At 41.1% G+C, this 15,268-nt stretch overlaps 1 protein-coding gene across 4 annotated transcripts in view; it reads left to right on the plus strand.

Annotated features, from left to right (window-relative positions):
• Nucleotides 1-3,005: 3,005 nt before the first annotated feature.
• cntn3a.1 (contactin 3a, tandem duplicate 1) overlaps nt 3,006-15,268 on the plus strand; it is a 110,977-nt gene continuing 98,714 nt past the window's right edge. For all 4 annotated transcript variants that reach the window (XM_029719452.1, XM_029719454.1, XM_029719451.1 and 1 more), the window contains exon 1: nt 3,006-3,367. The gene's annotated coding sequence lies outside the window, so the exon portion shown is untranslated. The remainder of the gene's footprint in view (nt 3,368-15,268) is intronic.

Genomic DNA, 15,268 nt, shown 5'->3' on the forward strand with positions numbered 1-15,268 from the left:
CAGGATGCTCAATTTCAAGTCTCTTAGCAAAGGGTCTGAATAATTATGTATAAGGTATTTCTGTTTTTTTCAAAAATGTATGAAAACCTGTTTTCACTTTGTCATTATGGGGTATTTTGTGTATATTGATGAGGAATTTGTTTTTATTTAATCAATTTTAGCAATAAGGCTGTAGCGTATCAAAATGTGGAAAAAGTCAAAGGGTCTGAATACTTTCTGAATGCACTGTGTATATACAGTTGAAGTCGGAAGTTTACATAGACGTTATAACTTGTTTTTCAACCACTCCACACATTTCTTGTTAACAAACTAAAGTTTTGGCAAGTCGGTTAGGACATCTACTTCGTGCATGACACAAGTAATTTTCCCAACAATTGTTTACAGACAGATTATTTCACTTATAATTCAATGAATCGCAATTCCACGTTCATCTGTACAAACAATAGTGCGCAAGTATAAACACCATGGAACCACGCAGCCGTCATATCGCTCAGGAAGGAGACGCGTTCTGTTTCCTAGAGATTAACGTACTTTGGTGCAAAAAGTGCAAATCAATCCCAGAACAACAGCAAAGGACCTTGTGAAGATGCTGGAAGAAACAGGTACAAAAGTATCTATATCCACAGTAAAACAAGTCCTATATCGACATAACCTGAAAGGCCGCTCAGCAATGAAGAAGCCACTGCTCCAAAACCGCCATACGAAAGCCAGACTATGGTTTGCAACTGCAAACGGGGACAAAGATCGTCGTTTATGGAGAAATGTCCACTGCTTTGATGAAACAAAAATAGAACTGTTTGGCCATAATGACCATCGTTATGTTTGGAGGAAAAAGGGGTAGGCTTGCACCCCGAAGAACACCGTGAACAACCGTGAAGCATGGGGGGGGGGGGGGGGGGGCAGCATCATGTTGTGGGGGGGCTTTGCTGCAGGAGGGACTGGTGCACTTCACAAAACAGATGGCGTCATGAGGAAGGACAATTATGTAGATATATTGAAGCAACATCTCAAGACATCATTCAGGCAGTTAAAGCTTGGTCGCAAATGGTCTTCCAAATGGACAATGACCCCAAGCATACTTCCAAAGTTGTAGCAAAATGGCCTAAGGACAAGAAAGTATTGGAGTGGCCATCAAAGGTATTGGAGTGGCAATCACAAAGCCCTGACCTCAATCCTATAGACAATGTGTGGGCAGAACTGAAAAAGCGTGTGCGAGCAAGGAGGCCTACAAACCTGACTCAGTTACACCAGCTCTGTCAGGAGGAATGGGCCAAAATTCACCCAACTTACTGTGGGAAGCTTGTGGAAGGCTACCTGAAACTTTTGACCCAAGTTAAACAATTTAAAGGCAATGCTACCAAATACACTCAATTAGTATGTAAACTTCTGACTCACTGGGAATGTGATGAAAGAAATAAAAGCTGAAATTAATCATTCTCTCTACTATAATTCTGACATTTCACATTCTTAAAATAAAGTGGTGATCCCAACTGACCTAAGACAGGGAATTTTTACTAGGATTAAATGTCAGGAATTGTGAAAAACTGAGTTTAAATGTATTTGGCTAAGGTGTATGTAAACTTACGACTTCAACTGTATATACACTACTGTTCAAAAGTTTGGGGTCACTTAGAAATGTCCTTGTTTTTGAAATAAAAAAATAAAAATTGTCCATTAAAATAACATCAAATTGATCAGAAATACAGCGTAGACATTGTTAATGTTGTAAATGTCTATTGTAGCTGGAAATGGCAGATTTTTTATGGAATATCTACATAGGCTCATTATCAGCAACCATCACTCCCGTGTTCCAATGGCACGTTGTGTTAGCTAATTCAAGTTTATCATTTTAAAAGGCTAATTGATCATTAGAAGATGCTTTTGCAATTATGTTAGCACAGCTGAAAACTGTTGTTCTGATTAAAGAAGCAATAAAACTGGCCTTCTTTAGACTAGTTGAATATCTGGAGGATCAGCATTTGTGGGTTTGATTACAGGCTCAGAAACAAAGGACTTTCTTCTGAAACTCATCAGTCTATTCTAGTTCTGAGAAATTAAGGCTATTCCATGTGGGAAATTTCCAAGAAACTGACGATCTTGTACAACGCTGTGTACTACTCCCTTGACAGAACTGCGCAAACTGGCCCTAACCAGAATGGAAAGAGGAGTGGGAGGCCCCGGTGCACAACTGAGCAAGAGGACAAGTACAGTAGAGTGTCTAGTTTGAGAAACAGACGCCTTACAAGTCCTCAACTGGCAGCTTCATTAAATAGTACCCGCAAAACAACAATCTCAACATCAACAGTGAAGAGGCGACTCCGGGATGCTGGCCTTCTAGGCCAAGCTGCAAAGAAAAAGCCATATCTTAGACTGGCCAATAAAAAGAAAACATTAAGATGGGCAAAAGAACACAGACACTGGACAGAGGAACTCTGCCTAGAAGGCCAGCATCCCCGAGTCGCCTCTTCACTGTTGACGTTGAGACTGGTGTTTTGTGCGATGCCATTTTGTTTCAATATTATATTTATTTAATTAGAATACGATATCTAGACTTTAGCTTTTAAATGTGAATTACCCCATTTTACCCTGTTCATAAAGAAAACATATATATATAATTTAAAAGTAAAAAAATGCAGGTACCAATCCCAGATTACCTCTAAAATTGTGTAATCGTTCACCAACAGATAAAATATGTCTACAGATATGGAGTGTATCTGTAGTGGTTAAGCAAAATTCTCTGTACAGCTCACACTCTGCCAGTGCCAGCAGCATCAACTTTGTCATTCCCGACGAGTGGTTCACAATCGAGTGGTTCACAATGAACATTTCGTGTAAAAACCCGCAGTGGGTGAGCACATAAACGCCTCCATAGGCTTCCATGGCCAAAATAGTGGCGTTTGGCTGCTTCTCTGTGGCGACCAGTAGGCTAAGCACTCCACGTCCCATCTCGTTGGTTGTTAAATAATTAATTAATTTCGTATGAAATCCTGAAAATCCCGTACTGTTTAGCTGGTCGGTTTGGTGTCCCGCTGTGGCACAAAGCGAAGCGTCTGCTGTTCCTCAAATGAATTTGACAGCCGTGGATGTGGTAGACTAGATCAAGTGCCAGTCAACCGCGGTTGAGCGCGCGCCTTGGTTAAGATTTGAAGTGGATTGTATCGTTTTGAGTAAACCTATTGTATTTATTTGGAACAAGAAAACATCTATCCGACTGAAATGTGTTCTCAGTTGACTACTTTCAGAGCGAAGTGAGTAACTCAACAACTACGTGTCTATCATTGACGTTGGAGAGAAGAGGAATGCGTGGTTTAACATGGATATCGGGCAAAGGATAAGCATCGTTAAAAATTGCAGGAATTATAGACAGGTAACTCATAACATTTGTGTTGTTGCTGTAGTTATGATTTTTGTTAAATGTTTTTTAAGCAGAATTGTACAAACACAATTAATACAGTTTTAGTTGATATGACCAATATCAATCATGGGATCAAAGTAGGCATACAGTACGTTGTCATTGTATGCTTCTTGGTAGTTGAATTCTGTGTTATTACTCTGCATATGCAGGTGTCCACTATCATCTGTATTATTTTGCACTTCACAGACTGACTAATTGTCTGAATTCAATTTGGTTAATATTTGTCTCTCTTAAATTATTTATTTGAATAACAAACGTACTGCTTAGCCTACTGTAAATTCCATTTTACCTAAAAAATAGAATATTTCAATAAGCCTAATATTTTAGAATACATGTTCTTATAGCCTATGCCCATATGATCTCAAAGACGAAAGTACCAGCAAGATTGCAATTTTCAATTTATAAATGTACACCCTGTCAATTCTACCTCATGTAAACCACCAGTAGAACTAATTTGCCACGACAGACAGTGAGCAACAGGGGATTGGAATTATTCCAATCACATCTGTCACCCTTTCAATGATTGTAGGCTACAGAGCACTCGCCAGTCAAGGACTCTAGCTAACTCTAGACTAGTGTCTATTCACAAAGGTATCTTTTGGCGGGGGTTGTTAAAAGCCGGTCTGGACGTGTTTGCGCAACAGTTTTGGAAACATAAGGACCTTATATTTCATATCAACGGGACATAATAATAATTAAAAAAAATGTTAAATTACTACACACCTTTATAAGGTTAGGGTTCCCACACGGCCATATTTTCATGTTACAGCGCTTGTTTACAGAAGACAGACTGAAGACAGAGGTGACCACCTTGGTTAATTAGCGTGATCAGAACAACTCTGTGTAACGGGGAGAAAGGATGCCATACAAGTATTGTAACTGAAAAATACGTTCGTCTGCAAATGTGTTAAAACCGGTTAACGTTAAGTGTATATTTTGTATTTGTGAAATTATGTTGATGTGAAAGTAGAGACCTCTTAATTGTCCAAACCCGTATCGCAAACGAGGATTATTAACGTTTCTAAACGTTCAAACAAGGCGTCGGGATTGTAGTTTACATGGAGCCTGCTGTGAGTGGTACTAATGGCTGGGAAAATGCAGAATGCCACCTTGGGTTCTTGAGAGCAAACCTGCACCGACCTTGATTGTGTGGTCAGATTGTCCAAGTTAATTTGCATATGATACACTTAAACTAGTTAGGCTAAGAAATCAAGAAGTCATATGTTTCATTGATTGTGTTTACAATACACTTAAATATTCTGTTATTGGTTGGAATGAACTCAAACAGTCCATTACATAGACAGTCATTGCATCTAAAGCACTGTCTTTCAATTTGAGAAGAGTTACATTTTACTAACCGCATCCCTGTATACCAAAACAAGTGGCGGGAGACCCCATTATGTTGTCTTTCGAATTGCAGACTGCTTTAATTGTGCAAAAAGGGAATCGTCAACACTTCTGAAAGTATCTGATCTCAATGCAACACAGTAGGTTCTACAATTGTGCATGTAGACATAGTCATAGACTGTGCTAAATCAGTAGGGCTTCATGCATTTGATAGTGTAGCAAGTTCAGTTGGTTTACTTGGTTACCCATGTACTAATAAGGTTTAAACATTGAGCAGTGGTCATAGTATGGTGATCAATTGCAAAGTCACTACACTCTCCCTTTTTATGGAAGTCTGCCATGTTCTTATACAACATGCACACCTCTAATGATATCACTCAGGCACCATCCCATCGCTGACACCAATATAGCAGATTTCGGAGGGACTACGACATGAGTTCAGCGCCACCCTTTTTTTCTTAATCGAGCGATTACTAAATTGTATAGTAAAGGCTGATAGCAATGGCCATGTTGAGAATGAGAATTGTTTGATTCTGTTTATTGTATTAAAGTGGTATGAACAATGTGATACATGAATCATTCACCAAAAACTGATTTAATGATCACTTGTGTGATGATTGGACAACATGTTGGCTAGTTATGCTATTGAATTGCCAGTACGTAGAGGTATACCTTTATGCAGTTTCACTTCTGATTAAAAACAAAGACATGGTGCCAGCCAGGGGAAAATATATATTTTTTTACCCTGCTTGAGCTTAGCCATTATAACTGGGCTTGTGGGAAAATGGGAATTCCATATGGTTTACATTGTAGCTTCAAGATTGACATGGTGCATGGGGAACCCTTTGACATATTTAGATGATTTGCTTATGTCACATGGGAGGCGGTACGAGTGCACTCTGAGCGCCCCTGGTGGGGTCTGGAAGAACAGAGAAGCTGGTATATGTTATGTAATGCCTGCGGGTTGTGCTTCGATCAAAACACCATTAGTCTCTTTGTCTAGTGCCACTTTTAAGGTGTACTTTTGGCAAGGGAATATCTTGGCACATTTTCAACCCCCAAGTCATACCAGTTGTGGGGAAGAAAGAACCGATAGGACACGTTGAAATAGTGTCTTAATTGTATGACGCAGGGGAGAACGACTGCCCTCTTCCATTGAAGCCACAGAAGTTCAAGGTCGACCGCGGTACTGCAGGCATTGTTAGCAGAAAGAGGATCCACCGTTATAGTGAATGGAAAAATGTCAATCTTTGGGTAAATAAAAACATTTTTAGAAGACAATCATGGTACCAATAATTGCTTCTAATACACCAGATGTATGTCCTTGAACCCATTATTTTTAAATCTCACACAGAAGAAGTTATAAGGATAATTTAGTTGCTAATAGCAGCCTGCAGTACCACGGTCAGGCCTTCAACTTGAGTTACTCAGTGAGAGGCGGCAGCACCGAGCTAGCCTCCGATACTTCTTGGAGTAGCTCAAACTGCTCATGTTTGTCTCCATGAGACGCCATCTTAATTAACTGAGTTAATTTGACTTCAATGCACTATTGCGTCTTCACATAGGAATGAATGGTGTCATGTGATCGATGACTTTGTCCATTCATATATACCGTAATTGGTATGATGCCATAATGTAACTTCAGCCAACGCTCAACTCTGTCTTGCCGTAGTCCCATTAGTCTTTAATTCCCATTAGAGTTGAATCAAAGTACAGAGGATTGGTGGAAGTATTCTGTCTCTCTCTACCACGAGTCTTAACTTGAGCCCCATCAGAAAATGTATTTTAAATGACGGGAAGGCACTTGGAGCAGTCAAATGAGCCTTGCAGACTAAGAATGAAATAGAGATGGTGTCTGTGGATCAAGTGAAGTCAAGGTCTGAGTGATTAAAGATGCAGCATCGTATTCCATTTTTCCTGGTCTTGTCTGTACTGAGGAGTGTGGGAGTATGTCTCATTCATGATTCAGAGCTTGGGGGGAGTGCTCATGCATTTTAGTGTGAATATTGTCATCTGGACTCCTCAACAGCAAGGAGCAGGAGTACTGTTCTATTAATACATTTGTCTTGAAAAATGTATAGTATTGGAGAATGTGGGTGGTGAGGGGTCAAATCAACTGCCATCGCTGTAGCCTGAGTGTATGGCTACCATCAGCAGTCATTGGTCGTGTTTCCCTGCTCAGACATTGCTGCCAGATCTTGCAAAGCCTGGATTGGTATTTTACGTATTAGCTAACCACATCATATTTTATAGCAATCTGGAGCCCGACTGCAGAGTCAATGACGTGTAACCCAACCATTGGTTGATGCATGCAATATCTGAGCATGGGAACATGATAATTTTCTCTGTCTTTGATCTTTTGCTATTTAAAGGGGTAGTTGCACACCAAAGTCTGATTTTCTTCATTCCTGAAAAGTGGTCTAAAGTTAATCACCCATAACATCTGCTGTGTACATCCAACTGTAGATCCCACGATGCAATAGGATGAATTTACAGGCTCCAATACCAAATGAATGGGAAGGATTGCCACCATCTAATTCCAACTGATTAAATGGTGCCAATCTTTTTCATTAATTTGGGTTTGAGGCCTTCAGACTTCTTAATTTAGTGAGATCTACAGTACAACAGATGTTGTAGAATAGGAATTGGACTTGGCTTAAAGACACTTTTGAGGTATGAAAACATCTGACCCTAACTTTTTGATGTAAATAATCCCTTAAATCTCAATCTAAATCTGTCAATTTGGATTGAACCATACCCATAATAAAATGGAACTATAAGATCATCAGGTCAAAAAACAAGCCTATTTACAGCGTTTCCTACTCTGCTTCAGTGATGTGTATTCATAGATGCCAATGGAAGCCAGGCTTCCCCAAAAAACTTACCATGAAAAAATGAAAAAAACATACAAAATATTTTATCTTTCGTCTCTCTGTGTTTCATAAATGTCCTTCAATTCGCAAGAGGCTGAATGTATCTCACTGGAGAAAACATCCAAGCGAACGAAATAACGCCCCTCTGTCTCAGTATGTGTAGCGTATCTATCTGATGCTGTCTGGTCAGAAAGAGTATGACATTGTTGCCCCCGTAGCATTGAATGCAAGGGAATCCAGGGAGCAATCAGCATTGAGCTGAACTGAGTGAGCTCAGCTGTGAATGGTCCTGGCGCTGTCACGGCTGTCGTAGAGAGGGGACCAAGGCGCAGCGTGTTGATAGTTCCACATTTTATTTAAATCCGTGAAACTCATGCAATACATAAAAATAACTGAATAGACAAAAAACAACAAACCGTGACACAGAGGAGAACAAACACTACTCACAAACAATCACCCACAAAACCCAAGAAGAAAAACCCCTACTTAAATATGATCTCCAATTAGAGGTAACGAGGACCAGCTGCCTCCAATTGGAGATCAACCCCCCAAAAAACAACATAGAAATAGAAAAAACAGAACTTAAACATAGAAATAGAAATCATAGAAAAACACCCCCTGTCATGCCCTGACCTACTCTACCATAGAAAATCACATCTTACTATGGTCAGGACGTGACAGGCGCGCCAAAATAAAGTGTCAAGGGAAGCCAGTTTGAATTTGGCTTCAGACCAATCAAATCACAAGCCAAATGTCATTATTGACAGAAAAAAACTTGAATTGTTGCATCTTGTTTTGTTGTTGTGGCTAGCTAGCTAGTTAAAATCATCCCTTTCGTTAATTAGCCATGGATGGGGATAGGGATTTGGACTTGTGGTTATACTTGATTCTCCATAATGGCCAATGATTATAACAGCGATTCTGATCCAACCATAAATTCATACATTATGCTCCTGGTCTGAGAGGATGGAAGTTACATGTAGCTAGATGTAGTATGCTAATGTTAACGAGCTGGCCTGGCGCATTGTTGCCCATGAAAGGAAGTTAGTCTAGCAAGCAAGTATTTTAGCCTGGGAGCCTAGGTCAACAAAAACTAAAAGCTTGTACTTGTATGACAGAGTAATAGACCATTTAGGCAACATGAAATAGGAGGATGGCATTGTTGTTTCTCTACAAGTAGGGTGAGTCAACATGTTTTTACTACTTGCACACACACGCACATGCACACACACACACACACACACAGACACACACACACACACATACACACACAGAAATCAGCACCATGGACAGTGACATCATATTTAGCTTACGTTGATTGGACTACATTGTTTTTGGTATCTTTTAGTTATCACTGTATTAGACTAAGCATAGGTGATTCAATTATGTTGAAATGTTGAAGTTGAAATGGTTTTGGAATAGTGGAGGCAGCTCCTGTTTTCTTTGCGACTTGCGGTAACTCTCCGTGGTTCAAAATCAATAGTTGTTTAGTAGTCCAAAACTGTTGGAAACAGTTCCTCGCTTGACCATGCTGTAGGTCATGTAACTGTTTGTTACATGCAATATGTTTTGTGCTCTCCGGTTTTGTAATGAAACAAATGTGCGGTTGAATTTATTCTGGCCTATATATCACAGTGTCAAGGGATATGAACTAACAGGTTATAGAGAAAACAACGCCATTATCACAACACATAGGTTGTAATATGCCTTTTTTCTGGTCTGGCTTCCCTTGTGATTTTACCCACACACCACTACTGTTCTGCTTCCAAACTGTCAACATTTTGTATTTTATATCCACAGGGTTTTAATCACAAAATGCGTCACAATTTCCTAGAGACACAGCCAGGGCTGTACAGTATGGGAATTAATGGATAGACATTTACCATCATTAGAGAAAACAGAGATGGCTACATGTTCGGTTTCATTAGCCACCGTGTCTTGTGATCGATTATACTCCATGTCGGGATGACACAGGACTGAACCTGTAACAGTTGAAGAGAACATATGAGATGTGCTGTATGAGTTCCCTTTGAAGGTTTTTTGCAGGTTATTTATCCTTCACTTGCACAAACTGTGCAGATAAGCTTATTGCAACTGAGTCTTATCATGGCAATGGAACTAAACACTGCAACCAGCGATTAAAATGTTTTGCATCCATTGCATGTTATACAGATACGGTATCCTAACAACCATAGCTATTAAAGGAACTTTCTCAAAGGGTCAGAATAGACATGAGCAGTGACCATTTTGAATTTGATTTAGTCATAGGGTGATTCCACATCACACTAGAACAAAAAAATACCAGGATTTTTTGAATTTTCACATCATTTCATCCATAGAAGGGTCCTTTGGAGGAAGGTTTGATGACATATATTTGACATTTGTATCTTGAAGCATAATTGAGAAATAATTAATTGAAGTTGGAATATTGGTGACACTTTGGCCTTACCCAGGCCTCCTTAAAGACTCCATAATGTTTCATCGTTAGGTACTACAAAGCAAATATTTGTGTAATATGAAGCTTTACCGCTTGCTCTGTAATGTTTGTAGTATTTTGATTTCCATAAAACTTGTCTTACATTAATTTAGGAATATAAAAAAATATGCGATTTTTGATTTGGCAATTTGTTCAATATATTGTTAAATATAATATGCTTTACAGGCATATCAAACTTCCAGAGTGGGATCTCTGCTACTTTTAGAGTTATGATCCAATTTGCAAAAGCATTACCAACAGAGTGAATGTGAAAATGGATTCAAAATGGTTGCCCTCTGCTGGTGATTTGCAGGATGTGCAATGATACAAGTAAACGGAGGGCTGTGATTGGTTACATTGCCAACTATGCATATTTCTCTGTATAAAATGGGATTTAAGTTTAAAAACAGAAGATATCCCACTCTAGAACTTTGATATGCACGGAGAGTATAGTATGTTCAACGATATACATAAATATTTGCAAAATTAAAATGCTTATATTTTCTATATTCATGTTCATATTTTTCTATATTCATAAATGAATGTAAGAAAATTGTAATTTAAATCAATACCAATCATATTACAGAGCAAGTGGTAAAGCTTCATATAACACACATTTTTGCTTTGTAGCACCTACAGATGAAACATTAAAGGAGGCCAAAATGTCACAAATGTTCCAACTTCAATAAAGTATTCTCAAATTATTAATTTACAAATGTCAAATATATGTCCATAATCCTTCCTCCAAAGTACCCTTCTATGGATAAAATGTAATGAAAACCAAAAACAACATGGTCTTTTTTTGTTCTAGTTTTGTGAGGAATCGCCCCATAACAAGGCTGTTCAACTCCCCTGAAGGCACACAAGGCCACATACATTCACTGATGGATAGACAGGTCTGTCTGTGGAACAATGAGGAATAAAAAAACAAGTGCCAAAGGCTTAGCCTGGTTTCTTCATAAAAACTTTTTTGGTAGCACTATCAATAATTTAAAAAGACATCAACAAGTTATGACAATGGTATGAGTGGGAGTTGAAATATACTGCTCAAAAAAATAAAGGGAACAATTAAACAACACATCCTAGATCTGAATGAAAGAAATAATCTTATTAAATACTTTTTTCTTTACATAGTTGAATGTGCTGACAACAAAATCACACAAAAATAATCAATGGAAATCCAATTTATCAACCCATGGAGGTCTGGATTTGGAGTCACACTCAAAATTAAAGTGGAAAACCACACTACAGGCTGATCCAACTTTGATGTAATGTCCTTAAAACAAGTCAAAATGAGGCTCAGTAGTGTGTGTGGCCTCCACGTGCCTATATGACCTCACTACAACGCCTGGGCATGCTCCTGATGAGGTGGCGGATGGTCTCCTGAGGGATCTCCTCCCAGACCTGGACTAAAGCATCCGCCAACTCCTGGACAGTCTGTGGTGCAACGTGGCGTTGGTGGATGGAGCGAGACATGATGTCCCAGATGTGCTCAATTGGATTCAGGTCTGGGGAACGGGCGGGCCAGTCCATAGCATCAATGCCTTCCTCTTGCAGGAACTGCTGACACACTCCAGCCACATGAGATCTAGCATTGTCTTGCATTAGGAGGAACCCAGGGCCAACCGCACCAGCATATGGTCTCAGAAGGGGTCTGAGGATCTCATCTCGGTACCTAATGGCAGTCAGGCTACCTCTGGCGAGCACATGGAGGGCTGTGCGGCCCCCCAAAGAAATGCCACCCCACACCATGACTGACCCACCGCCAAACCGGTCATGCTGGAGGATGTTGCAGGCAGCAGAACGTTCTCCACGGCGTCTCCAGACTCTGTCACGTCTGTCATGTGCTCAGTGTGAACCTGCTTTCATCTGTGAAGAGCACAGGGCACCAGTGGCGAATTTGCCAATCTTGGTGTTCTCTGGCAAATGCCAAACGTCCTGCACGGTGTTGGGCTGAAAGCACAACCCCTACCTGTGGACGTCGGGCCCTCATACCACCCTCATGGAGTCTGTTTCTGACCGTTTGAGCAGACACATACACATTTGTGGCCTGCTGCAGGTCATTTTGCAGGTCTCTGGCAGTGCTTCTCCTGCTCCTCCTTGCACAAAGGCGGAGGTAGCGGTCCTGCTGCTGGGTTGTTGCCCTCCTACGGCCTCCTCCACGTCTCCTGATGTACTGGCCTGTCTCCTGGTAGCGCCTCCATGCTCTGGACACTACGCTGACAGACACAGCAAACCTTCTTGCCACAGCTCGCATTGATGTGCCATCCTGGATGAGCTGCACTACCTGAGCCACTTGTGTGGGTTGTAGACTCCGTCTCATGCTACCACTAGAGTGAAAGCACCGCCAGCATTCAAAAGTGACCAAAACATCAGCCAGGAAGCATAGGAACTGAGAAGTGGTCTGTGGTCCCCACCTGCAGAACCACTCCTTTATTGGGGGTGTCTTGCTAATTGCCTATAATTTCCACCTGTTGTCTATTCCATTTGCACAACAGCATGTGAAATGTATTGTCAATCAGTGTTGCTTCCTAAGTGGACAGTTTGATTTCACAGAAGTATGATTGACTTGGAGTTACATTGTGTTGTTTAAGTGTTCTCTTTATTTTTTTGAGCAGTGTATAAAAGCAAGGCAACAATTAGCCCCAAGCCAAGTATAGATATAGAGTGTATAATTCTGTAAGTGTAACATGGAATGTTACACGGAATATATTTGTCAAACCTAAAATGGCTTTAAAGGGATAGTTCACCCAAGGTATATTTACAGTACCAGTCAAAAGTTTGGACACACCTTTTCTTTATTTTGACTATTTTCTACATTGTAGAATAATAGTGAAGACATCAAAACTATGAAATAACACATATGGAATCATGATGTAACCATAAAAGTGTTAAACAAATCAAAATATATTTTATATTTGAGATTCTTCAAAGTAGCCACCCTTTGCCTTGATGACAGCTTTGCACACTCTTGGCATTCTCTCAGCCAGCTTCATGAGGTAGTCACCTGGAATGCATTTCAATTAACAGGTGTGCCTTGTTCAAAGTTAATTTGTGGAATTTCTTCCCTTTTTAATGCGTTTGAGCCAATCATTTGTGTTGTGACAAGGTATGGGTGGTATACAGAAGATAGCCCTATTTGGTAAAATACCAAGTCCATATTATGGCAAGAACAGCTCAAATAAGCAAAGAGAAATGACAGTCCATCATTATTTTAAGACATGAAGGTCAGTCAATCCGGACAATTTATTCAAGTGCAGTTGCAAAAACCATCAAGCGCTATGATGAAACTGGCTCTCATGAGGACCGCCACAGGAAAAGAAGACCTAGCGTTACCTCTGCTGCCGAGGATAAGTTCAATAGAGTTAACTGCACCTCAGATTGCAGCCCAAATAAATGCTTCACATAGTTCAAGTAACAGACACATCTCAACATCAACTGTTCAGAGGAGATTGCATTAATCTTGCCTTCCTGGTCGAATTGCTGCAAAGAAACCACTACTAAAGGACACCAATAATAAGAAGAGACTTGCTTGGGCCGAGAAACACAAGCAATGGACATTAGACTGGTGGAAATCTGTCCTTTAGTCTGATGAGTCCGAATTTTAGATTTTTGGTTCCAACCGCCGTTGTTTTGTGAGACGCAGAGTAGGTGAACGAATGATGTGTGGTTCCCACCGTGAAGCATGGAAGAAGAGGTGTGATGGTGTGGGGGTGCTTTGCTGGTGACACTGTCAGTGATTTATTTAGAATTCAAGGCACACTTAACCAGCATGGCTACCACAGCATTCTACAGTGATACGCCATCCCATCTGGTTTGCGTTTAGTGGGACTATCATTTATTTTTCGTCAAGACAATGACCCAAAACACACCTCTAGGCTGTGTAAGGGCTATTTGACCAAGGACAGTGATGGAGTGCTGCATCAGATGACCTGGCCTCCACAACCACCCGACATCAACCCAATTGAGATGATTTGGGATGATTTGGACAGCAGAGTGAAGGAAAAGCAGCCAACAAGTGCTCAGCATATGTGGGAACTCCTTCAAGACTGTTGGAAAAGCATTCCAGGTGAAGCTGATTGAGAGAATGCCAAGAGTGTGCAAGCTGTCATCAAGGCACAGGGTGGCTACTTTGAAGAATTTTAAATATAAAATATATACTGCTCAAAAAAATAAAGGGAACACTTAAACAACACAATGTAACTCCAAGTCAATCACACTTCTGTGAAATCAAACTGTCCACTTAGGAAGCAACACTGATTGACAATAAATTTCACATGCTGTTGTGCAAATGGAGGAGCAGGAGGAGCACTGCCAGAGCCCTGCAAAATGACCTCCAGCAGGCCACAAATGTGCATGTGTCTGCTCAAACGGTCAGAAACAGACTCCATGAGGGTGGTATGAGGGCCAGACGTCCACAGGTGGGGGTTGTGCTTACAGCCCAACACCGTGCTGGATGTTTGGCATTTGCCAGAGAACACCAAGATTGGCAAATTCGCCACTGGCGCCCTGTGCTCTTCACAGATGAAAGCAGGTTCACACTGAGCACGTGACAGACGTGACAGAGTCTGGAGACGCCGTGGAGAACGTTCTGCTGCCTGCAACATCCTCCAGCATGACCGGTTTGGCGGTGGGTCAGTCATGGTGTGGGGTGGCATTTCTTTGGGTGGGCCGCACAGCCCTCCATGTGCTCGCCAGAGGTAGCCTGACTGCCATTAGGTACCGAGATGAGATCCTCAGACCCCTTGTGAGACCATATGCTGGTGCGGTTGGCCCTGGGTTCATCCTAATGCAAGACAATGCTAGACCTCATGTGGCTGGAGTGTGTCAGCAGTTCCTGCAAGAGGAAGGCATTGATGCTATGGACTGGCCCGCCCGTTCCCCAGACCTGAATCCAATTGAGCACATCTGGGACATCATGTCTCGCTCCATCCACCAACGCCACGTTGCACCACAGACTGTCCAGGAGTTGGCGGATGCTTTAGTCCAGGTCTGGGAGGAGATCCCTCAGGACACCATCCGCCACCTCATCAGGAGCATGCCCAGGTGTTGTAGGGAGGTCATACAGGCACGTGGAGGCCACACACACTACTGAGCCTCATTTTGACTTGTTTTAAGGACATTACATCAAAGTTGGATCAGCCTGTAGTGTGGTTT

The sequence above is a fragment of the Salmo trutta genome, chromosome 28 (genome assembly GCF_901001165.1).
Source record: "Salmo trutta chromosome 28, fSalTru1.1, whole genome shotgun sequence".
In the NCBI taxonomy this organism is placed as follows: Eukaryota; Metazoa; Chordata; class Actinopteri; order Salmoniformes; family Salmonidae; genus Salmo; species Salmo trutta.